Source organism: Neolamprologus multifasciatus, chromosome 22 (genome assembly GCF_963576455.1).
Source record: "Neolamprologus multifasciatus chromosome 22, fNeoMul1.2, whole genome shotgun sequence".
NCBI lineage: Eukaryota > Metazoa > Chordata > Actinopteri > Cichliformes > Cichlidae > Neolamprologus > Neolamprologus multifasciatus.
In genome coordinates, this window is record NC_140459.1 from 33,592,970 (window position 1) to 33,619,170 (window position 26,201).

The 26,201-nt window shown below is 42.4% G+C and overlaps 1 protein-coding gene across 3 annotated transcripts in view; it reads left to right on the plus strand.

Moving 5' to 3' along the window:
- Positions 1–393: 393 nt before the first annotated feature.
- gatad2b (GATA zinc finger domain containing 2B) overlaps positions 394–26,201 on the plus strand; it is a 53,681-nt gene continuing 27,873 nt past the window's right edge. For 2 of the 3 annotated variants that reach the window (XR_014871820.1, XM_085147796.1), the window contains exon 1: positions 400–666. The gene's annotated coding sequence lies outside the window, so the exon portion shown is untranslated. Of the gene's footprint in view, positions 667–26,201 lie in introns of all 3 variants that reach the window. The other variant, XM_085147798.1, reaches the window with a different exon arrangement.

Below are 26,201 nucleotides of genomic sequence, written 5' to 3' on the forward strand. Positions count from 1 at the left end.
ACTATAAGCCTGCTACTACTGCCCACAAAGACCCGCTCTGCAGCGCAGTAGTTGGGATAGAAGTAATGACGTTTCCTATGATTGAACCATCCAATGCTGTCCGAGCTACATTTGTCCTCCCTTGGGTCTTTGTCATGCATGTAAGGACAGAATACCCGTTAGGAAACGGGTGTAACAAGAAGTCACTAAAATTCTCCTCGGAAAATGTAGCTGTTGTTTTTGGTCGTTCAGACGTCGTTGGGTAAAAATAATTTGGAGCACCATAAATGATCCGGTTTAGTTCAGTGAATACAACCAAACACTGTTTTTTTCGTCTCGTTTGAGGTAACATGGCTCTCCATATAGACACAGACAACAACACTACTACCATCCAATCAAGTCGCACTCTGTCTCCGCCGCGGAAATAAACGACCAATCAGCTGCCTGTCTGGGTCTTCTGTGGAAACGAACAGCCATTCATTGCGCTGTCTGGACTTCACGGAGAGAGCGTCTGACCAATTAGCGGGCTGTCTGGATGCACCGAAAGGGTGAGTGTCTACCGAGGCCCAATCAGCTTCTCAGTGCTGCCTGCCGGTGCCGGGGACTGGTGGTGAGGGGCTGCTGCAACGCGTCAGGACCGGACCGTGAACCCGGAGACGCTACACACTGAGGCGAAAGGAGATACAGGTGAGTCCGAGGATGTGTACGGGGCCTGGTTCTGGTCAGGGATGTTTTGAAACGGCAACTGTGGATTTGACGTCGCAGCCGGACGGTTATTGTGTCGTTTTCCTGTTAGCGGATACGCTGATACGCTGATACGCTGTCAGACAATGGAGCGCCTTTGCTTCGCTATTTATTGATGCATGCTGACATGTTGGCGACCAGCAATGCCGCCTGCAACTGTTACTTTACATTTAAAGGCCTCTAGTCGCAACACAAACACTTATGGATCTTTTTTTTTTTTTTATCGTGTGTGGCTTTTTTGTTTTGATAAGCGCCGAGCTGCTAACGGACGTGTTGTAATTACATTCTGATGGAAACGTTGGTCGGAGTGCCTCCAATCCGTTTCATTGTTTCATCCAGAGTCTCTAGGGGTTAACTCAGACTCGATAAAGAAACACGGTCTTTCAGGTACTGGTGAAAGCTTCTTGAGAGAACAGTGGAATGAGACGAGGTCGTGAGACGGTTTTATTGAAGCAAGGCTATATAAAGTGGCGGATTAAAAGGCGCTAGGAGGAGGCCGGGGTGCTGATGGCTCTCAGCAATTAGGAAGAAAAATTCGAAATGCATCAGCCATTTACGTAGAGACTCAACTGACTCCATATGCACCTAAATGGCTGCCTGGCGCCTGTCAGCATTACCAACATTTTACTGTAAGGGCAAGGCTTTACTCGGGCCAGACGGTTGATTGTTTCCTGATCGGCGGATTAACGGAGGTGGATGTCGAGATGACGTTAGACACCAAACTGGAATCAATATTTAATGTGTGCTGCTATTATTCTTTGGTGCACACAAGCTCATTTCAGACAAATTGGTGCCTCTTCAGCCTCTCTGCTGCTGCTGCTTGCTCGGGATTTCAGGCAGTCACATGCTGATATTTACATTGACTTCTTTCAGTTGCGTTACATAGGATGATACAGTACAGTTATCTTTGAGGTGAAATGAAGACTATATCTGTGCCTTCCTCTCTTATAAGAGGTTTGTCAACAGGAGCTAGCTATTTTAACTTCCATCTTCATACAGGATTCACTGTACAACACAGGAAAACTGTGGGAATAAAAGATCTACCATTGTTTTGTCACTTTTCTCTTCTTTATGACTAATTAGTGACAGTGTGGCATCAAAGCAACGCCCAAGCCTTTGAATTTTAGGGTAAACGTTTCCAGACCTAAAACATTCAGCCTTCCACACACTTGGTGATTGTGGGCTTGTATGAATGAAAGGTCCCTGCTGTTGAGTAGTAGTGTAATCTCAGCTGTGGAGTTTTTTACTCGTCCTTTTTCTTGAATCTCCTGGCAGCCATAGCAGGATACACATCCTCGCTGCCACAGTGGAAGCTTTTTACATTTCTGTAGTAGTGTACCTCCTGGATTTTTAGAAAGGTGTGACAGTGTGGAAGAAGTAAACAAAAACAATGTGATGGTTTGTAAGAAATGTCTTAACTAAAAATGGAACAAAGAAAGCTTTTGAAATGTCGAAACTAAGAAATGTTGCACATTTTAAATTTGATGCCAACCTTGCGGTGAAAGTCGAGGACGGTGGTTTAAAAAATAGTAGATGTGCTTAAAGTGAGTGGTGCTTAAAAAAACTTGGTTATTGTGTTTAATTGAAATAAAGTGAGCATTTATCCAGCCTATAAAGGATTATATATGAGACAGAAACCATTCAATTTCCTTTTCATACCTCTTTAAGAAGTTATGATCAAAAAGAAACTTGAGCTATTCCAATAAGATAGACTTGTTTTTTCCCAGGTAAGTAACTGTTTTACAAATACCGTCAGCGTTGGAGTCAGAAGGCTGAGCTGAAGACCAGCAGGTTTAAAGCTCCTTTGTTTCAGCTGAAAAGAAGGAAACATGAGCTCTGTAAGAATACATTAACATTGCTTAAATAACAGTTTGTCCAGACACTTAACAATACTTTGGTGCTGATGAGTCTGGAAGTGGTAGTAGTTTAATAAAAGGCTGTGATACATGTCTCAGACATGGCTGTTCAGAATAATATCCTGACTTTGGAAGGTTACAGGTATGTTTCTGAACATTTATTTACATGCGGTTTTCCATGCTTCCCAGTGGCGTCTATGGTGTGATGAGGTTAATAAATTTTTTGATCTGTTCTTGAAAACCTTGGACTGTAATATTAAAGAATGTCCAAGTATATTCTTGGAAATTTCTTATTATGATCTGTGACCAGTGGTGGAAATTAGCACCCGCCACTGGCCAAATGCGGGTACGTTTATGAAGTTGTGGTAAATTTGAACAATGCAGAAGCCAGCATGGTGGATTGAAGTTTGAACAGAAAAAACGACGTTTAATTTGCAGTCCTGACCTGTCGTGGGCACCAATGCGGATGTGTTGCTGCTAGTCTGCTCTAAATGCAGTTACGCGACCCGAGCAGGTACTAAAATGCGTCGTCGACAGATTGGCTGGTCGGTAGCGTCACTTGACGAGTCACGAGCACGTCTTGTTCACGAAAGTTAAAGCTGCCATCTTTGAAACCAGGCAATGAGGGAAATGGCTCCAAACAAACAACGCCGTGGTTGATGAAAAGCCACAGACGGAGCAGCAGGTATATCGTCGCCTCGACGTTGCGGGATGCTCAAACACATCGCAATGGTGACAACCACGCAGGTTTGGTAGTACTGGTTTATAATGGAACACCAGTCGATCCGTGGCGAGTCGATCCGAGGAGGTACTAATGGAAAAGGGGCTTTGAAAGAGGAGGGAAAATTCGAGCAGTTTAGCAATGTGGTGTTACGTTTGTGGAGCTAAGCAGGTGGCAGAAACAAAAACACTCCTCGAGGTGTTACGATGGGACATTAAACGGCAGTTTTTTAACGAAAAATGCAAAAGACGTGACAACGGTGAGGTACGCGACTGGTTCACTTTTAATCAGAGCAGCCAATCAATGTTTTGTTCCAACTGTCGGCAGCACACGCCTTCCAGCAGCAAGACTGATCGCTTTATTGTTAGCACCAAATACTCTGAATTAGAGGCCATCAGGGACCTCGGATTGTCTAAAGGCCATAAGGAGGTGAAATGCATCGTTCAAATGTTACACACAAAAGAAAAATGATGGCTGGTGAAAAGTTTGAGCGGCCGAAACAAAAAGTGGAGAAAATCTTTAATTTCCACTCGTCTGTGACAACAGTCGGATATTTAAAAAAAAAAAAAAATTCATATTTTTCCATCTCTCTCTAATCAATTATGGATGTTGTACAAACAATCTCCCTGGAGGAGGAAACACCTGTTCCCACAGAGAAAGGTTTTACTTTTTTACAGCTTGACGATGCACACGGCTGTCCATATAGTCAGTATACTCGATAGATGTGGAATATGCTCGTGTTCTTCAGAGGGAATGGCTGATGGGAGGGCTCAAACTTAAAAACAAGAAGGTTTCCAAAGAACTGTTGCAGTGGTGGCCCTGTGTGCAGTGTGGGAATCCCTATGCTCCCACACTAATCTGTCATTGACACGCCCATAGAGAAAGACCTGCTCGCAGATCGGTGCCTCCAGCTCATCTGCAGCGACTGCCCCGGGCTACACTGCAAAAAGTGAGAGCGGGATGTGACCAGAAACAAAACCTGAGCGGTTGTAAAGACATATTGGGGACGTATGGCTGTGCACAAGGAAGACAACAGCATAAACGTTTGGTTCGGTGATGTTTTTCATTCGTCATGTACATCACTGTACAAAGTTTGTGGATGCAGTCACTCGGGAATCTGTCAACGTATGATTTTTAATTTGATACGAGATGTGCGTCTACTAGAAATTTCAGATGAGTTTCAGTGTCACAAGTCAAGTGTTGTGAAAATCTTGTGTGTGACTCTTATGAAGGAAATCACATTGGACATTCAAAGTCAGACCAAAGCGCATGTACTAAAAATCTTAGATCAATGGTCACAATCAAGCTTAGAGGTCAAGTTTTTCTAAAAATCCTTTTTTTAAAAAACAAAAACATAAGATTTAAAAAAAAAAATCATACCATACGTTACACTATTAAAAATCTCAGACAAGTTTGAATCCCGATGACTTTGTCGTCAAGGTCAGAGGTCAATTTTCTGAAAATCACCTGGGATTTTCAGATTTATGCTACAGGTGCATCTGCTTGGTGCCAGAGGGGTACTTGTATATGACCAAGCATGAAAGGTGCAACATTTCCACTGTATGTCAGCGAGGTAGAAACCAGCACTACCTCGGGTATCGTGTGTTTTAGGGTCGCAGCTATCGGTTATTCTAACAATCGAGTATTCTGTTGAATATTCCACTGATTAATCGAGTAATTTTAATTAAATTAAAAAGTAAAGATAAAAAAATTCAAATAAATAAAGCTATATATGTGATCTAAACTAAGGCATAAAAAAGTATCTTTGCTTTGTCTTCTTGGAGGCTTTCTGATGTTAATGGGGATAAAGAGTTCTGTTTTATTTCCTGATTCGGTGTGTGTTCATGTTTGGTTGGTTAATGCTTAACCCTAAACCAAGACATGATGGTGGAGATGGTAATTAATATTAATAATAATGTTAATATGAGTGATGGATAAGATCCCTCGTCCTGCAGGCATTGTGTACTGTAGCGTGGTCCTGTTGAAAATCCCAGTCGTTACAGTGAGTCGTGGGCCTTCAGTCATGAGGGATGCTCTCTGCAACATCTGGACGCCCCTGAACCTCAGCCGTCCCACCTCAGCAGCGATGGCGTGCTGCTTATGCAGTTCAACAACCCGACCACATTCAAAAAGGAAAGTTTGTTTGCTTTTGCCATCAGAACGTCGTGACAGTGTGACTACCTGACACAAAATGAGAATGAATCCACATTTTTGCACAGAGTTGGCCTTTCAAAGGCATGTGCTGCTAATGTTTAGATCAGATAACTCTTTATTATCATACCTAGTACAATAATACAGCAAAATTGGAAACAGTCCCGCATCAGCACTATGTACAACACAGCAGCTCAACTTAATAAAGAAAAATAAATAAATAACTGAAACTTCCTGTTTCAGTTTAAGTGCTGTCGGCCTTGAGCTGTAATTTAAACATCGTATCAGGCTACATTTAAAACAACCTCTGGATGCTTACTGCAGATGTTTTGTTGTGTAAAGCAGACGGTGGTGGACGAGCACCCACACAGTTGGTTGGTCAGGTGGTTTGATGAAGGACTCCCACTGGCCTTTTCCTGGCTCCATGTTCAACTACAACAGCATCGTATTCGCTTTGTTATCATCGTTTATGTTTTAAAATGCGGGCGGCGTGGGCGTAACTTTGTCAGACTCTTTATTCACACGCTGCTCCTCAATACGTTTCTATTCCAGGTCTGTTAGTTATAAATGCAGGTGAAGCACTCGCGTGACGACCGTGCGCCACCGAGCCGTGGATTAAAAGAAACGTCCAAGCAAAGAGTTTGTGTCGAGGATTTTTTATAATCAGATTACTCGATGAATCAGCCTTATTATGTTTTCAGTGTAATGCATGGTGCAAAGTGCTGCACCTTTAAGCAATATTTAACACTCCATTAACAAGGATAATAACTAACAGTCTTATAACTCTTAAAATACGTATAAAATTATAATATGCATTAAGAATTTGTCCGTTTTCTCTATAGTCACAAAAACAGACGTAGCAGGGTGGACAGAGGAGCAGTAGGACAGGATGTACCACGGCTGAAAGCTTGCCCCGCCCTGTAAATATATGAAACCCACCAGGATGCAGATTTAATATTATTTCACGGCTACACCCGTGTAACTTTTGGGTTTTGTGCCAAGAGCGAACTTTTAAATAAAATAGACATTTTTATGAGAAGTTAACGTTTTCCTGGTTTCACATTGGTTTTTACAATTTCACTGATTTAATTTAATGTATCCTTTTTTTTTTACTTAATAAAAGTCTCATGTCAACTTCAATTTCTGTACAAAGTGCTTGCTCATTTTAATAAAGTCAACAGCTTGAGAACTCTTGGTATATAAAGCATACCATCATTTTCTTTTTAAATAAAACCATGGCAGTTTATTCTGTTTCAAAATAAAATCATTTAAATGATTTTTTTAAAAAGCTTTTCTTTGCCACCTTTGTCATGGAAAGAGTCCCTGCAGGGCATTTTTGGGACAAGTGTCCACAAAACCCTGACGGTAACAGGGATGATGTTTTCTCAGCCATTTCTACTCATGTGATGCACAACCGGCTAACACATGCAGACAAAAATCATTTTTATAAATAAATAAACGTAGCAGAGTGGACATGTTATGTTTTTCCACATTAATGAACCATGAAGAAAAAGGTTGATCAGTGTGTGATGTTTACTGAACCTGGTACAGGGCTCGCAAAATTTCAAAATCTCTGGTAGCCATTTGAGCCGGCACAATTCAGTTTTTGGTAGCCCAAAATATATTTAAGTAGCCCGAATACAAAAGAGAATTTTTTTTTGTTTTTGTTTCCGTTACAATATTGTAACGGAAACAAAAACTAATCAAAAAATTGTCAAAATACAAATCACAACAACTGTATAAAAATGACAATCATCAACTCAAATACTTGGTTCTAATTGAACAGAAATTTCTGTGAACTTGTAAGAACTGTGTAGGACATGAATCAGTCTGTGTCAGATCCTGAATTTGAAATGAAGCCCGACTGGAAAAATTGCTAGCCCTGGGACGTCGGGCTAGCGATTTTGCGAGCCCTGTGGTCGATGATTTCACTCCAGAAAAAGTTAAACTTACTGTAATTTATGTGACTAGAGGAGAAGTGAGAGGACTTGTTAGATTTCCTAAACAGTACTGGGGGACGGGCAATCTGGGAACACAACTTGTGTAAAAAAAGCTGTAGCACATCTGTGGGAACCCCAACACATGCACCATTAACACGGCGTTTCTTTATTCACCACCAAATTTGCACTTTCCAATGATTTGCACTATGTTGTCCAGTCAGCTCGAGCTCACTGCTACACCTTCACAGCTGGCAGCACTCGACTCCTGCTGCACACACCTTGATCCCAGCGTGCTACTGTGTGAAATCAGAGAGACATAATTATATGTTTGCTGGCATATGTGCCAGCCAGTTCCCCCTGGCACTACCATTGAACACACCACCCGTTCCCTGTAATTGAGCCATAAACCACAAACCACACCCTGCGACCACATACCTCCATTCTGTGGCCTAGCCTGCTCCTTCCCCCATGAACAAGACAGGAAATTGGCCAAAGCCGTCTGCGCCCCTGGCCTACAGATTCTTGTATTTCAATGGGTTTAAGGAGCGATACCAGTGATTGATCCAGGCATGGCCTCTTTTTTGTGATGGAGAGTAGGAAAGGATGAGCAGTCTGGTCGCACACTTTGATAGCTTTTGTCTCGAGTAACCCACTGGTGGGGTCGACCCCCTTTACCTGCAGGGACAAAACAGGCCTCATGCTCGAGGCATCAGTCTGCAGAACAAAAACAGGAGTGTGAAGCAGGGGTTCCCCACAGAGCCTGTTTCACTCAGGCAGACACTGAACACAGCTCTGAGCTAGTAAACAACCACATGTAAAAGCCAGCGTACCTTTTGTTTGGTCTTAGTACTCTAGATACTGATAACGAGATAGCAGATACCTCCCTCCGTCCAAACACCCACTTCTCCGTGTTGGCCACGAGCTCTGCCGCCATCAGAGATTTCAGCCAGATGTCAGTGCGAATGATGAAATCGTGTAAAGGCATTGGAAAGTGATGGAGCTCTGAACAAGCTGACAGGAAGGGTGACGAATTGGTAAAACCATGCAGAGTGGAGAGCACCATCTTTTCCGTCTGGAGACGAGGGAATCTGCCGGTAGTCTGGTTAAGTCCAGTGAAAAAGTGAGCTGTCAATGTGAGCAGCCAGTTACCTCTGAACCATTCGCCTTTTGTGTTCAGGTAACCTGCAGAGCCGCGAACGCACCATCAGACATGGGCGAGTTTCTAAGTGGTGCAGTGTAACCACGGTAACTTCTGACCCCACTTCCGCCAGTCCCTTTATTGTGGCGGGAATGAACCCCGTATAAGTTCCGGGTCAATCAGCCGCATCTTCCCTGCTTCCTCTGGCTGCTGTTGTCCCTGTGGTTGGCGTACTTGTCAGATATTGACAAATTTTCCACTGCATACTAGTTGACAGCGTGCAGTAACCCGGCCGATTCATTCATCTTTACACCACCTCACAATCGACTCACCGGTGAGTTATTTGTTTGGTTTGTTTGGTCGCAATCAATGTAAATGCGGAGCCGCGGTCGCACATCCTAAAACGCCGGTAAGCTAATTCTAGGCTAGCGACAGTAAGTGCAATTACTAGTTTTATTTATTGAATATTGTTGTTTTTGTTTATTCTACTATGGCCGAATGTTGAATTAACGTATCTAGAATCGAACGAGTGATTTGATTTCTGTAGTTTTGTCCGTTTTGGATGTTTTTTGTTACTTTTCTGATGAAATGCCAAAACGGCCTATGAGATTTTGCATTGAGTTAAATTCCATTTAGATTATTGAATGTTGTGGTGGGACTGGGCGGAGGGGAACATCCTCAAAGTGAATGCAGCAAAATCAGATTTCTGGGCTTGTGTTATCACGGTAGAGTGAGGTGGCAATGAATTTGGCATTTCTAGCCATAGCTAATGTCTTCTTCAGTCTCCTCACCACCTCTCTGTGCTTTCAGCAGGTTGAGGTGGTGTATCTGCGTGGCTCCACCCCTCATCCTTTCATAATCAGCATAGCTTACTCAGTAGCCCTCGCCACTTGGTGAGTAACTTTGAGCTGGATGAGTAACATCAGTGCTTCCTCTCTGTGTGTCTAGCACCTTATGGTCGTGGGCCTGTTCATCGCAGTCTGAGGTCCAGAGTGCTTTGAAGCAGGTTATCATCAAGGATGTCTCTACATCGCTGCATTCGTCTTTCTTTCAACTCTGAAATATCCCTGCGGCAGGATGCTGCCACAACCATGCTTCGCTGTAGGGATGGTACTGGCCAGGAGCGCTTTACTGGTTTCAGCGCTACCTTCAGACCAAAGAGTTAAACCTTTGTTTTAGCCGACTAGACAGTTTTGTTTCTCGTGGTCTGAGAGCTTTTAGGTGCCTTTTGGCAAACTCCCGGCAGCTGTTTACTGGGGAGTAGCTTCCGTCTGGCCACTCTACCACACAGTGGTGCAGAAATGGTTGTCTTTCCTCTACAGAGCGATGCTGGAGCTCTGGCAGAGTGAGCCTTGGGTTCTCAGTCACCTTCCTAATGTTTGTTATGCTTTGGTTGGTTGTTCACATCTTAAGTTTTAAAATCAGGTGCGTTGTCCCGCGGCCACCACAGCTAGGTTGAGGACACAAACGTATGATTGTGTTGGTTTTTACCACCATTTTGATGGTATTCTAGTGCAGGCGATCAGAGATCTACAGACACATGAAAACTTGAGACTTTGTGGAAGAAAACACAAAACAAAAACCTCTCAGCCAAGTCTTTGCTTCCAGTTTTGAGTTGTCTCTCTGTATCAGCGTGTATGAGGCTTTATTGTCCTTCAGGAGAATAATGTGATGATATGGTTACATAAACAGGTATGTGTGTGCCTTTCCAAATCACGTCCAATCAACTGAATCTGTCACAGGATGACTTCAATCAAGTTGTTGAAACATGTGACAGAAAGTCAGTAGGATGCACCTGCACTTCAATTTTGAGTGTCATGGCAACGCCGTATGTTATATTTGAGTTTATTATTTTGTAATAAATTAGCGAGGATTTCAAGCAAACTCCTTTTCACTGTTTTCACTTTGCCACTGTGTGTGGAATTTAAAGTGAAAAATGAATTTGATCCATTTTGGAATAAGGCTGTAGCATGACAAGTGGAACAAGTGTCGTGCTGTTAGGACGCACTGTACTTTAAGCAGTGTAGTACGTTTATTTTAGCCTGTGCAACAGAAAGATATGAGACCAACTAGATGAGCGATTAACGGGTTTGGTGAAATGAACTGTTTGAGGCATAAAGAATCGTATATTCAGAAGAGAGTGAAGCAAACTGAAGAGAATTCTAAAGATGCTTGAAATCTATTGTGAAATCGACAGTTTCACTACTGTTAGAATATACTGTCATGAAAAATCTGAATGTTTCAAAAAATAATTATGGGAAAGTGAAGGTTACTACAAAGAAATCTTTCTAATTATAAAATATTGATTCCTCCTGTTTCACTTATTTATGTTCTGGAATCGATTGTCATATTAAAATATTAGTAATTTCTGTAGGTTATCATTAACAAGAACACTGTGTTACTGGCAGCGTGTAAACGATTGGTAGGATCTACTTGTTCTTCCGCCTGTCACAGTGATGTGTGAAATACGGCTGCAGACATGCATCGCGGCTCGTGTCCTCGCTCGTTTTGTTGACGATAACGGCTGATCGTAGACGGAGCCAGGACGCGGTGTGCGATGCATGTGGCAAGAACACAAACCTCGTCAAACACAAACAAAAGTAAATCATAACACACAATATGATGAGGAGGAGGAGGAGAGGAACAGTTGCTGCTACGGCGACACAGAGTCCTTTGGTGCTGCAGGCGCTGTCCAGGAACTGAGAGACGATGTGGAGCTGTTACGTGTAGCGCTGCTGCTGAATTTTGGAAAGCGACTCGTAGCTAGGTTTACATTTTTGTGTCAATGTTTAAACAACTGGAATTCCCTGCATGCTTAAAACTGCAGAATCCCATTTGTTCAAATCTACGTTAATAAAACGCGTTGCAGTAAATAGCTGTATGAGTTTAACTTGGAGTAATATGTGTGTCAGTTCAGTTGGTAAGGCTGCTGAGTAGATCAGTTAAAGTGGATTATTTGAATGATTAGGCTTTAATGAGACGACGTCCATGCAGCACACTGCAGTGTAATATCTACGCATACATCACCAAGCTCGTTGAGAGAAGGCCAAGGTTTCACTGTCAACAAAGCAAAGGGAGGCTACTTTGAAGAAACAAAAATATCAAACAATTTTTTGTTTACCACATAACTCCGTATGTGTTCGTTCATAGATTTGATGCCTTTAGTGAAGATGTACGATGTAAATAGTCATGGAAATAAAGAAAAATGAGAAGATGGGTCCAAACTTTTACCGGGTAGTGTACGCTGCTTTAGATTTCCAAGCGCATTAACTTTTTATACAAAGTATCAGATCAATATCGTCAATAGTAGCCTGAATTTTTCTTTGTATCAGGTCGGAATAGAAATCAGTGGCATCGCACATCGATACTTTGTAACAACTTTAATTAGAACCTGTTACAAGATGTCTTTTTTTGTTTATATGTAGGAAGTTTTTTTTACAAAAAAAAGTGAGTTAGCGCAGATCGCAGGGCTGCACGTGTCAATGCTGTCACTACCCGATCCGTCCCGGAAACCCGATCGGTACCCCGCATGCGCGAAAGGTGTCTACTTCCGGTCAAAGCGTTTACGATAGTTACAGGTCAGAGTATCTGTTAAGATGTTAAGAATAACAAGTATCTCTTAAAATGTTTCTGATAATGAAACATTTAATATAATGTAGACAAAAACAAAAAAATAAAAAGACAGTGACAGATCAGAACTCCCGATCCTTACTGCACATGTGCAGGGGTTTTCTTCTTCTTCTGTTCGTTTAATGGCAGTGTACTCCCCAGTGTCCGAGGATACCGCCACCTGCTGACTGAGCGAATGAACCCTATTGTAAACTGAATTAGCGTCATTACAAACGTGTGTTACATTTGATTTAGTGACAGTCGAGTGTGTTTATGCTTGTCTGTGTGGAGAGGATTGTTGGAATAGTGATGATGATGTCCGCTATCACTGTCAATTGTCAGTAAACACTTAATCTGGCTGCTGAATCTTCACGTGATATATTACAAAGTCTGTATTAAGTCTGTAATTAGGCGCCATTCTTCTTATTTTACGGCGCTATTGTTCAATCGGGGAACGCTTTCTGTTGAGGAGAAAAGCAGAAATTTGTTGCGGATACGGATTATCCATTGTCTAAATGTCCCGGTAGTCAAAAAGGAGGCAGAGCTGTTGAGAAATGCTAGGAGCTAACTGGGCGCTAACCGTGTCATTCAAATATATTGAATGTCGCAATGCTGGCAAAGAGAGGAAGTGACGTAAGATTTGCGTACGGATCAGGTTTCCGGTACGGATCGGGTAGTGACAAATGCGTTAACGAGCTAACCGCGCTAACATGTTGACGCCGGGCAGCCCCGCACACGGGGCAATCTGCGGTAACTCGCTAAGATTGGCTGAGATTTGCCGCGTTAATGCGGTTATGGCGTTAACGTCATTTTAACGAGATTAACGCCGACGGCACAATTTTTTTTTAAAATTATTTGTCATTTATCTTATTTCATGGAAAATAAAGGAACATACCAACAGTGGATGATGGGATACAAGTGCAGATGGTGTTTCTGTGCGACATAATGAAATCCCAAAAAGTTGATTCTGTTCGTCTGGACGCGGCGTTTTCAGAGAAATGTTTCGTCATCATCCAAGTGACGTCTTCAGAAACTTAGATTGTGATGCTTCATTAATACTTACCATAGCATGTAGTACAGCCTCTTCTTTTGCCTTCTATATAACATTTGTTTTGTGGATAAAATAGCAAAATATTTTATAGGAAATATCAAAATTATCGAAATATAAAAGTTTGAGAAAATGAAAATTCTGTCAAAGTAAAGCACGAGGTTACCAGGGCAGATTCAAATGAATGAAGTTTGAACTTTGGCCAAAAAGTATTTTTGTGTGTGTTTCAGGAGCAGTCCTGTTTCCAAATAATTAATTTCGAGTTTAGCTAACCTGCACAGTCCTATGGGGTGGTTAGAGTACTAGGTTTTCAAACCTGATGTCTGATACCTGCTATGCTTAGAAAATGCTCAAAACTTTCAGTATCATGGGATGCAAAAACCCCAGTACATAAGAATCTCTCAGGTGGTGCCAAAAAACGCCGACACACTGTTAGGTTGTCTGAGGTGGGCTGTCGTGTGACTTGGTGTCGTAGTGTCATCGTTGATGAGGTACAGTTGCTTAATTACTGTTTCTGTCTAGTTGCAAGTGAACCTTTTGCAGCCTCATTGTAGGACTTTTTAAAAGTTTTCAGAGCGAGTGCAGAGCCATCTTGTGCGAGTGCAGACATCACCAGGTTGGCTGGCAGCTACTAATAGACTTAACTTACTAACATCCATCAGCATGTCCGCAGAGCTACAAACCCTTTGTGTTACGCTCTCCTTCACTTTCATTTGGACTCACTTATAGTATGAACTAATCCACTCAGTGAGACAATGTGGGTAAACATAAAAATTTCCACAGCAGCTGCAAACAGAATTTCTAAACCAAAATAAGGTGATAAGGTCTCTTACTCAGAGACTCCTGTTGTTTTGTTGTTTTGTTGGTCCCAGGCGCACACTTCCTCTGCCGAAATAGTTTGATGAAAGTGCTCAACATAATTCGAAGGTAGATTATTCTAAACTCAGATACTGAATGTCACAAATTCATTTTTCAACATGGGGCAGACGTGTCTGTGTGCAGCCATGGACCTGATGCTCCCGTAACCGTTGTGTTGGGTTTATACACTTTTTCTAGTCAAGCTGTCTTGTAATTTATTTAGTATTCTGTGATAATTACTCAGGCCTCTTGGAGACATCCCAAAGCTCTCCTTTGGAAGTTTGCTCTTTTGTTCCTCCTAGCTGCCTTTTGAAGGTCACTCCATGACTGATAGGGAGACAATGTAACACTATGTCTTCTTTTACTGCATTGACAATATATTTGGTGTCATCGTTTTGCTGAAAAACGACACGGCTACCAGTCAGGTTCTTTCCACGTGGTTTTGCACTGTTGATCAAAATCTGATATGACTTTTCTGCATTAATATATCATTAATTTTGACAAGATCCCCACCACAACTGGCTGAAATGACTCAAACCGTGACGGCCTCCACTGACTTTTACAAATGTTGACCTCTTCTGTAATATTTGAACCAAAAATTAAAAATGTGGATTTGTCTCTTTATAAAACCTGCTACCACTGATTTCTGGCTGAGTTTCTGTGTAATCTGGTGTACCTCTGTCCTATTTGCTTTGCTTAAGAATGACTTCTTGAAAGCCACCCTTCACTGAAATGAAACTATTTTGGGTTAAGTTTGGCGAACAGATGGATAAACTGAAGGGTCAGATACGTGTCGTGGGTCCTGTGTCAAGTCTTTTCTTCCCTGTTTCTTGAGGACATGACTTTCAGACACTGTTCATCTGTAGATAGGCCTGCCACTTCTTCTGACCTCCATGGCAGATGGCCGCCCCTCCCTGGAGGTTCTGCTGGAGGTTTCTTCCTGTTTAGAGGGAGTTTTTCCTTCCCGCTGTCACCAAAGTGCTTGCTCATAGTGGGTCACTGAAATTATCCACTAATATGATGTTATTTTATGCCTCTTAAAGTTCCGCTGTTTTTGGGTTGGCTCAAATGTTTTGTCAGGCACCATATATACTGTATTGCCAAAAGTATTCACTCATCTACCTTCACGTGCACATCAACTTCGAAGCTGATGTGCATGTGAAGCTATAACAGTGTCGACTCTTCTGTGAAGGTTTCCCACGAGGTTTAGGAGTGTGCTAGTCACTCTTCCAGAACTGAGGTCAAACGGTGAAGGCCTGCTCTAATTCATCCCACAGCTGTGCTGTTGGGTTGAGGTCAGGTCATTGTGCAAAAAAGTTCTTCCACACCGGACTTGCTCATCATGTCTTTATGGACCTTGCTTTGTACACTGGTGCACAGCCATGCTGGAACAGGAAGTGGCCATCCCTAAACTGTTCGCACAACGTTGGTTGCATAAAATTGTCCAAAGATTAAGAGTTTCTTTAAGTGGCGACAACATGATCCCCACTCCTGCAAACTTTACACCTCGCTCAATGGAGGCAGACGAGTACCATCCTCCTGACAACCACCAGAACCAGAGTCCAGTGCTGGCGTGCTTTACACCACTGCATCTGATGCTTGTATTGTACTTGGAGTTGTAAGACTTGGATGTAGCTGCCCAGTCATGAAGCTCTCACTGTTCTTAAGCTAATTTGAAGACCACATGAAGTCTGCAGAAAGTTGGCGACCTCTGCACACTATGCACCTCAACATCTGCTGATCCCACTCTGTGATTTATTTTTTGTAGCCTACCACTGTGTGTGCAAGTTGCTGTCGTTCCCAATCACTTCCACTTTGTTATAATGCAGCTAACAGTTAACTAGACGTGTTGCACAAGTGTACGCTGCACCCTGAGCTGCAGAGAGTGACCCGCTCTTTCAGAAATGTGTTTGGAGAAGCAGCCTTTGTGCCCACGTGCTTGGTTTTATACACCTGTGTCCATGGATGGGATTGGAACACCTGAATTCAATGATTTTTATGGGTGAGGTGAATACGCTCGGCAATATAGTGCACATAGTTAAAGTCCATGACTTCATGTATATATGCTGACAATGAGCAGATTTTGAGCAAACAGGAATTTTCATCTTTCTTTTTCTCTGTGAAAACAACTAAAGGCTGATAAGATATCGTTACATTTGAGATGCAGAAACCTTTTAGAGGGGAAAGCATGCAGATTGCATCATGGGAAACAAGACTGCAGTAATTGCAATTCAAAAATCCTCGTTGCATTCAAATGTTTTTTAGCGTGTCAAACATAAGTTTCCTGGGCTGAGAAGTAATTTCATATAACATCTTTATTTGTGACGTGGATGAATCTGCAAACGTTGACATCAGTGGTCACTAACTGTCTGACCTGCTGATTCTGATTCTAGTGTTTCTACTGAGACTATAATGGAAATCTGTAGATGTGCAGAAAGTTTCTAAAGCGTATATGAGTTTGGAGATGTGCACGCACACGTTGCTGGTGGTGTTGATGCTTTTCATTTAAATCTGCTCCAGATGTGATCAGTCACCAGCATCTAGCAGCGGTTATGTCTGAAGCACACAAGTGTTACATGAAAGTGAAATGTGTGGAGGTTAGCATGTCGTGCAGATCTGCTGAGTGTTCAGTGTGGGTGTGTTTGTGTTGATGCCACATTCAGCCTCATTTTAAGATGTCTGTACTTTGACTAAACGTCTCCTGTTCCTGCAGTTTTCTTTCTGTTTCTCTGTTTTTCGTCCTCTGGCTTGTGGAAGAGCGTATGCCCCACCCTCTGGTCTAAAGCAGTCAGTCTTTTCTTATCAAAGAGGAGCTTTTCTTCATTCAGCTCTCAAAATGCAGTGGCTGCCCTAACACTCCAACAACGCCCACACCCACCCGCCTGCTCCTCCTGCTCACCTCCCACCGCGTTGTTTTTCTTTTTCTTTTTGGATGCACGCTCGCGTGTCATTCTGTCTGTAAATACATTCAGATAAAATGTCGTATGGGTGCAGAGCGGGGTCATGGTAACCACCAGTTTAAAAATGATCTCAGAGACCTGTGCAGTGAGGCGTGGGGTCCCTCAGGGCTCCGTACTTGGACCGTTGCTGTTTTCTTTGTACCTGCTGCCTCTTGGTGTTCTTTTACGTTCTTTTAATGTAACCTTTCATTGTTACGCTGATGACCTGCAGCTTTATGTTCCTTTAACCATTGGAAATTGTGCTGAAGTCTCTAAACTACAATCTTGTCTATTTGCAATTAACGGCTGGTTATCGGATCATTTCTTGCTCCTAAATCCTGATAAGACAGAGTTGATGGTCATTGGGCCACACAAATTTCAGCACTTGTCCCAAAATGTCATCTTGAGAATTGATGACAGTGCCATAAATTGCAGGAACAAGGTAAAAAACTTGGGCGTGTGGTTCAACATGGTGCTCTCTTTCGAGTCTCGTGTAAAAGAGATAACAAAGACCGCCCCTTATCATTTGAGGAACATCAGCCAGAATCAGACACGTTTTGTCAAGCGACCCTGCAGAGGTTCTTGTCCGTGCATTTGTGTCCTCACATATTGATTATTGCAATGCTCTTCTTTCTGGGCTACCAAAGAAAAGTTTCAGAGGTCTACAGATGGTGAAAAATGCAGCTGCTCGCATTTTAACAAGAACTGGGAAATGTGAGCACATTACCCTGTACTGAGATCTCTTCACTGGCTACCTTGTCAGGTTCGAGCAGATTTTAAGGTCCTGCTGCTCACCTACAAGGCTTTAAACGGACTGGCACCTTCATACCTCTCCGACCTTTTACACCTTTATGTTCCACCCCGTGCTCTCCGATCTCAGGACTCTGACCTTCTAAAGGTTCCTAGAGCCAGAACAAAGACTATTGGAGAGCTTTTTCCCGTTTCTGTGGAACAACCTCCCTCAAGATATTCGGCAGGCTGCTCTGTGGAGGTTTTTAAAACTAAGCTGAAGACACATTTGTTCACCTTATCTTTACTGTTTTTAACTTGTATTGTGTCTTTTACCTGTATCACTTTTATTTATTTATCTTTTTAGTTTCAAATAGTTGTACAGCACTTTGTTTGAAAGCGCTTTATAAATAAAGTTATTATTATCATCCAAGAGCATTTGCTATATCGAGGTCATCGAGGGCTTCAAAGCCAACGTAAAGAGTTATTGGTTATATTTAGGCACTCTGATCCTTACAGGTGTGGTGTGTACTGTCAACATACAGAGTACCTTATAAAGGTTTTAAATACGCTATATTTAACTAGCTTCACTGTCAGTAGATTAAGGTCATATAGAGCTATTTAAAACTGTTTGTTTGTTGTTAAATTGCCATTACTTGTCCTGACAACACATCAGTCTATACACAATAGTATGTAGGGATTTTAAATAACAAGTTCGCACTTCTGACCTCTCCTCCAAGGTCAAATAAGGTCAAACTTTCAGAAAAATGTTTTTATCTTTAAAACTATGATTAAAATTAGACTGCCTTTGTTTGTTTTGGCAACATTTAAGAAATGATAATGGTTAAATTCAAATAATTGTCTGGATCCAACTATCATGTCACCTTTGACCTCTGAGCTCACTATTACACATATATAATCATCATATCTGACTTTGTTTGACTGCAAAATTTGTGTTATCCCATGCAAGATGGCGGCACGTAGGCACCCAGCAGCCAGGAGCTCACAGTTTCACAGAGCATGTTTCTGTGTGAATGATTGAGGGTAAACTTAGCTAAACTTTAGTGTCTGTGTGTGATCAGACTGGTGCATGAACGGTAGCATCACACTCACACACTGGAAGCTCTGACTGTGCTGTGCAGAGAGCTCACAGTGATCATCGCTGCAGTGTACGTACCACCTGATGCTAATGTTAGCATGGCGTTCTCCCAGCTGTACACCGTGATAAACAAACAGTGCAGGTCTGTCCTGAGGGAATCTGTATTGTCGCTGGGGACGTCATCCAGGCTGGTGTTACGTCTGTACAGGAGTATATGTTGCCTCATCAGGAGACGAGACTGTACAGCAAGGAGGTTAAAAACTGTCAGCATGGTGGTGTGAACACAAGCTGAACACAAGTCCAACAAAGACATCCTTAGGATCCTTTTTACCACAGCACCATCGAGGGTGTCCTCAGCTACTGCATCATGGTTGGTGGCAGCTGCAGATCATCGGCTTTGACCATCTCTGAAGGACTTAACTAGCAAACAGTGTCCCAGAAAACTTGTCTCACCTGTTCAGCCTCATGCCCCCTGACAGGAAGTTCAATTCAATTCAATTCAATTCAATTTTATCTATATAGCACCAAATCACAACAAAAGTTGTGATTTGGTGCTATATAGATACAGAGAAAAACCCAACAATCATATGAGCAGCACTTTGGCGACAGTGGGAAGGAAAAACTCCCTTTTAACAGGAAGAAACCTCCAGCAGAACCAGGCTCAGGGAGGGGCGGGGCCATCTGCTGTGATTGGTTGGGGTGAGAGAAGGAAGACAGGATAAAGACATGCTGTGGAAGAGAGACAGAGGTTAATAACAGATATGATTCAATACAGAGAGGTCTGTTAACACATAGTGAGTGAGAAAGGTGACTGGAAAGGAAAAACTCAATGCATCATGGGAATCCCCCGGCAGCCTACGTCTATTGCAGCATAACTAAGGGAGGATTCAGGGTCACCTGGTCCAGCCCTAACTATATGCTTTAGCAAAAAGGAAAGTTTGAAGCCTAATCTTGAAAGTAGAGATAGTGTCTGTCTCCTGAATCCAAACTGGAAGCTGGTTACAGGTACAGGTGTTTAATAAGTAGGACAGCCAGGCAGAGAAATGGCTGACCGCTAAGCCCAGTGAATCGACCTACTGAGCTTCACCCCCCCCCCCACCTGCAGTCACAACGCTGCCAAATGTAATGTTACATGATGGTACAGAACACTAGAATAACATGGTACAATGTTCAATATGACTCACACTCTGTGGCTGCTGCTACCCACCAACAAGTGCATGTTTTTAGTAGAGCAGTGTTTTTCATCTATTTATACTTTTCTATTAGCTATTTTTGTTGTATTTGCTCATTTTTCTGTGAAATGAATCATGATGAATGGATGAATGTACAGCTGGTCTGCTCACTGTACGAGGTCAAGTTGTTCATGTCCAGGTGTTTACAGAACAGCCTTATTATCCAGATCTGCTCCTTCCTGTTCACAGACTAAATGAAAGCTGTCCCCTTAAAAGTAAACACGGCCCAGAGAGAGAACTTTGGTCACTGGGTTGTTTGTTGTTTTGGGTTTTTTGCCACCTTGCTGTGACATTGTTGCCACTAACTGCTACATAATAAAAGATCATTTTGAACCCTGAGCTTACAGCCCAGCTCAGCTGTGGTCGAAGTCATTTCTCTTTCAGAGATTTTGACTTTTCAAAATAAATGTGGATGAATGGGCCTTTTTTTAGATGCTAAAATTGTATGTATATTTTCAAAAAGCACCGATAATGAGGGGTATTGTGTTGTAGGCTACTTCCATTGCAAACATGAATCATAAGGGTTAAGTGCACAGGGAAGTCGAGCTGATGCCATCAAGTATGGTGCTGTGTCACTGAGCTGTGCTCAGAGGTCCAGACTGCTGAGTTTACTAAGTCAGAACTAGCAGGTAATTACAGACTCGGCCTGAGAGGTTGGCGACACATGAACCCATCAAAGAATGACAGAAACAGTGCAGTAATGACCTGCTTTTAAACATGTATTAAATCAATTATTTCAGTTTTAATTTATTAATGGCACATTAGTTAAAGTAAAAATCAATATAATCAATATAAAAATGAGAAAAAGACACAATAGCACAGCAGAGTAGATGACAACATTTGGGTTAGCAAGACAGCAACCCTCTGGATATTAAATCCTGTATAATTAATCTTTAATAATATGTTTGTCTGTCATTTTAAATGTTTTCACAATATGTTTAGAATATGATATCTAACAAATCTGTTAAATTCAGTGTTGCTCTGGTGAATCTCCCAGTACATCTTCCTTCATAGGGCTCTATAATATTGATTGTGCGGCTGGGATGATGTGTTGACATGATAAATGGACTCGTATGTAGTGGTCACTTTGTTCACAATACCACCAACAAACTGCTGTAACCAGGGCTGTTTGATATGATAATATAAGAACATCTATCGTTTGTTTCATGGTGTCGCAAAATAAACAGTTTACGGCTGTTTTTCGTGGTTTTGATGGTCAGTGTAGCAGCAGTTCTCTCTCTTATATTTAAAATAACCACTACGGACGGACAAGGGCCTGTTTTTACGAGTTGATGTCAGTAACAACGACGGTAAACCCAGCGTGTGCCTCCGCCGTCTGCTTGTTTGTTTTCCACATGAACCTTTCACAATAAAGCTGAAGATCCTGTTGAAATTTTTCAAAATAAGCTAAAATGATGACAAACCGAAGGACCAGTCCAAACAAATCGAGGAGCTTGTTCCTAAACGCGGGGCTGCCTCTGTAGCATGGACACGGGTTGGTTATGAAAACGGACACGGACCAGATAAAACTCTGCAAATTATGGTGCAAACGGCCCCCACCTCAGACTCAAACACAACAAACCTCTACAACCACCGACACAAGAATCACGCCAAAGAGTGTGGAGAGAGTTTACTGATGAGAAGAAAAGAAGAGCCGCCAGGTGCTCCAAATACACCTTAGACTCAAACGTTAGAACAGGCTTTTCCCCGCAGCACGCCGCGTAATAAATACTCACAAAGAAAATGGCGGCCATTACAACTCCTATCTAAATATATATAGTTTCATGTATCAGTCAAAACACTCGCCTCCAGCTACACGACGCCCAGCTGGAAACACTTCATACCAGTCGAGCTGCCCGAGATTCACAGAATTTACAGAAAAGTAGCATGTTTGTGATTTATATGGTTGTCGGGACGATAAATGTCTTATCAGGTTATGAGATTTTGGTCATATCACACAGCCCCAGCTTTAACGTTTCATTATAGAGTGAAATGAAATTGTGTTTCTGTGACAGGCTGTGAGGAACAGTGTCTGAAGACGTCATTTAAGACTGAATCTTTGAAGTTTATCCCTGAATGATTCATAGGTTGGTGTTCAGTGGTTGGACAAACACAACATTTCTCTGAAAACTGGTGAAAAAGCACTGGGGGTGTACGGGGGCACAGTAGAGCTGCACTGAAACAGGGGAATCCACCTAGGGCTGCTCAATTAATCGAATTTTAATCTCGATTACGATCTGGGCCGATTATTAGCCCCTCCCTCGTGCTTTACTCTCGCGCTGCTCCGTGCGGCAAATCGAGCGCACCTCTCTGCATTTCGAACACGTGTCACAACAATTAAGAGCAGCGGTCCTTTTTTTTTTCTTTTTTTTTTTTTTGCGCCACGGACCGGTTTATGCCCGACTATATTTTCACAGACCGGCCTTTAAGGTGTCGCGGATAAATACAACAAAATAAAACTAGTACCGGTACCAAAAAAAAGAAAATTTATTCATAACACACGTGAAAAGACCCAGGAAAACAGAGTTAACGATAAAAACGATAACAAAATAACGCTGAAAACCGATAAAAACCCTGAAAACTATACATTTCACACCCGAGCCTCAACTCACGCGGCCCGGTACCAAACGACTCACGAACCGGTACCGGTCCGAGGCCCGGGGGTTGGGGACCGCTGATTAAGAGGAGCCGAGGGAAGCTCGGAAAGCTCAGCAGAAGTTATTTGGAGAGGAGAGTGACTGCTGTTGGTTGAAAAGAGGTAAAAAACTTGAGTGGTGTGGAAACATTATGGGTTCAGTCAGACGTGGATCAAGTAGACACAGTGTGTAAACTTTGCTACAGTGTCGTAGCTGCACCACAGAGCAACACTGCAAAGTTCACTAAACATAGATGTTTACATTTATTTTTATATTGCAAACATTTGCACTGTTATATATTATTTTTTGATCTTTAGTCATTACTCAACACATTGTTATTGTTAAATAAATATCGTCAAATAATCGAGATCTCAATTTCAGTGAAAATAATCCTGATTATCATTTTTGCCATAATCGAGCAGCCCTAACTCCACCTGTAAGCTGGATCTTGTGGAGGAGATGGTGTTTGAGTCAAGTCTGCCCTGTCCCCTCTGTCAGGTTTGTCCGGAGCTGGCAGAGGGTTTGTCCTCAGGTGACATGATATTCTGTACTCAGAGAGCGTATGAGTGGTGCTACACGCTCTAAGAACCTTTTTAAATGTAGCCTCGTGGACAGTGTTAAACCTGTACAGGGCTCCGTGGTCTAAATGTCCTATTTAACCTCCTCGGACCTGCGTCCACATATGTGGACGTCACATTTTGGGTTATTTAGACCAAAATACTCAATTTTGCTCTACAAGGGCCTGATATGCACTTATGAGGACATTATGCTGCCACTGTTCTATCGAAATATTAGACGAACATCCTCATATGTGGCTCTCAGAAACAAAAATCTGGTAATTCTTTGTTTTTACATTCATCAGGTCCCAATATGCACAAATATGAAAGAGAAATGAATGAATGAAGGGTTCGGGTCTTATTTCAGTCATGAAAGGATCACTGCAGGTAAATACTGATTTAATCACAGTGTAGTCATTTACTGTTTTGTGAGTAACGTGTATATTTGTGCAAATAACACAAAAAAGGTCATAAATACAGTTAGGTTAGGAAAATGTATGAACTGTATGACCTATATTTATGCTTTAACCTGTAAGTATGTGACACTTCATAGTTGTTGACGTGATCGGGGAGTGGGCAGGATCTGCAGGTGTGTGTGGGTTCCTGGTTACTGGATGAGTGATTGCAGTAGTTTGACTCGGCGTCACGCGCTGCTATCAGATGGATCCTCAGTACTCATTCACTCTGCTCCGCTCTTTGTTTCCTACTGCACACTCCCCCCTGCTTAGTGTCTTGGCACTGTTGCCCCCCCCCCCCCCCCCCCAAAAAAAAAGAAAAAAAAAAGAAACACCCCCGTAATACCACCCGCACACAAACAGAACATGGGGGTTGGGGTTTGCATGTTGTTGCATACCCCCACCCCTCAGGCAACAGCAGAACAGGAATTGATTAGTGGTATGTCTTAAAAATAGATGACTGGTTGTCATAGCAACCCCCACAATGAGCTGTTGTCTCATTTAATAAAGAGCAGTCTGTGCATAAGGTGTGAGTCGCCTTACGCGCTGTGCGTCCACAGACAGCAGGTGAAGGCGTGCGCGATTGTTGTCGTATTTTACTCGCGATCGATTATTCAGGAACAAAGCATCAGCATTCTCCTCGCAAGTCCACGTCTGAATCTTTATCCCACAACCATCGAGTCCTTAGCTGCTCCCCACTACCAATTGCAACTCTGTTGCTATGGGCGGTGTTCTGATCGGCCTCATTAGTATCAAAAAGTAGCCACATGCAAATTTTGGTCATATTCCCAGCAACCCTGTCATCAGCATCTTCACACAGCCAACTGTGTGCGTGTGTGTGTGTGTGTGTGTGTGCGCGCGCGCGTGCGTGTGTGTGTGCGTGTGTGTGTGTGCGCATTGCTGCTTTAGTGTGTCTGCTGGACCGATGAGCTAGGCTCCTTCCTCCTGAAATCACAGGAAGGTTTTATTGTTTTCTGCACATCTCTGTTTTCTAGCACACGAGCTGAAGAAGCCAGATGGTAGCTGACTCTGGTGCTTTCCTGAAGGATGGTTGATATGATTAGCAACAAGGCGTTTCCACCATACAGCAGCAATGACGTTACTGTGGATGGGACACAAGCCACTCGGGACATTTTGTTTTATTAAGGTCCAACATCAGTGGAAGAGAGGCGCTTGTGCTCCAGGTCGTTAGCATCGTCAGTCAGTCTATTTCTGCACCAGTTTGTCAATGAGACGCAGAGACAAGAAGAAGAATATCTCATTTTTTAATGTTTTAGGAGAAACTTTAACAAGTTTTAATATTCTTGACTTTTGCTCAGTGTGTTTTGTCAAAATTGTCCTTATTCTGGTTGAGAATGATTAAGCTGTGGGAGCAAAAATAAACCGACCAACTGGTGATGGCTAACCAAGCTGACAGACTAGTGGTGGGAAAGTATAGGAAGAAGTGATACCAAGCTGTGTTTGCTATACCGAGTTACAGCAGCACGAGGAGCTAAGAGAGGAGATGGGTGCTGCCTTCACCTGCGCTGGTCCAACCGTGACAGTTTATTTGCTGGTCAACTATCAGTGCTATGATAACAACATGGAGGCAACTGGAAACAATTCAGCCACAAAGTAGCAGACTGTGAAACCACACGTAGTCACAGTAGTCAGGTTATTGATCGTCTTGTCTTTTAGTCAATAGGTGGAGCTGTAAGCAGTCTGGCTTTCATTGTGTGCGTTTGGATGGCAGCTGTCTGAAACACCTGTTTCTTCTTCTGCTGATTTGTTGATAAAATGCACGAATAACAAACCAGCAGCAGAACATCGTGAGGGGAGTGGTCCCACTTCTTCTGCAGCTGAATTCGGTGCAGAGATGTTCCCATTTGCATATTTTTGTGACATCTGAGAAACAGATCAGAATAATAACGGTCAAAATAAGAACAGGATGGTAGCTGCATCGTTAGCATCGAGTAACAGAAAGTGGAATAAGCCATAGCAGCAGAAGCACAATACACACAGCTACAGCACATCATCACAAATGTTCACCTGACTTGTAAAGTCCAGAAAAGTCCGAGTACATTCTGTGATTCTGTTGCACTAACATTATTATGTTTGTGTCATGTGCTGTGCATACTTAAAGGTGTCCTATAAGCTTCAGTGTCTGCAGATATGCTGTGGTCCGCTTGGCTCTAAGCAGCATAGATTTTGGGAGTGCGAGGCTCCGAGCAGACGTTTGCATGCCTGAGTGTGACCAACTGCAGTGCACCTACTACGTATGAATTAGAGATGGCACGATACCACTTTTTTATGTCCGATACCGATACTGATATCATAAATGTGGATATCTGCCGATACCGATATGAATCCGATATAGTGTTTTTTTTAATCAATAAAACTGTTTTTTTAATATCTTGCTGCTTTTTGTATAAGTTCATACTCAAGTTAAAAAACAACAACACTAAAGCTATTCTGTTATACCTGTAAGTTTAAAAAAAAAACACACACACTGCACCCAAAATATTTCATAG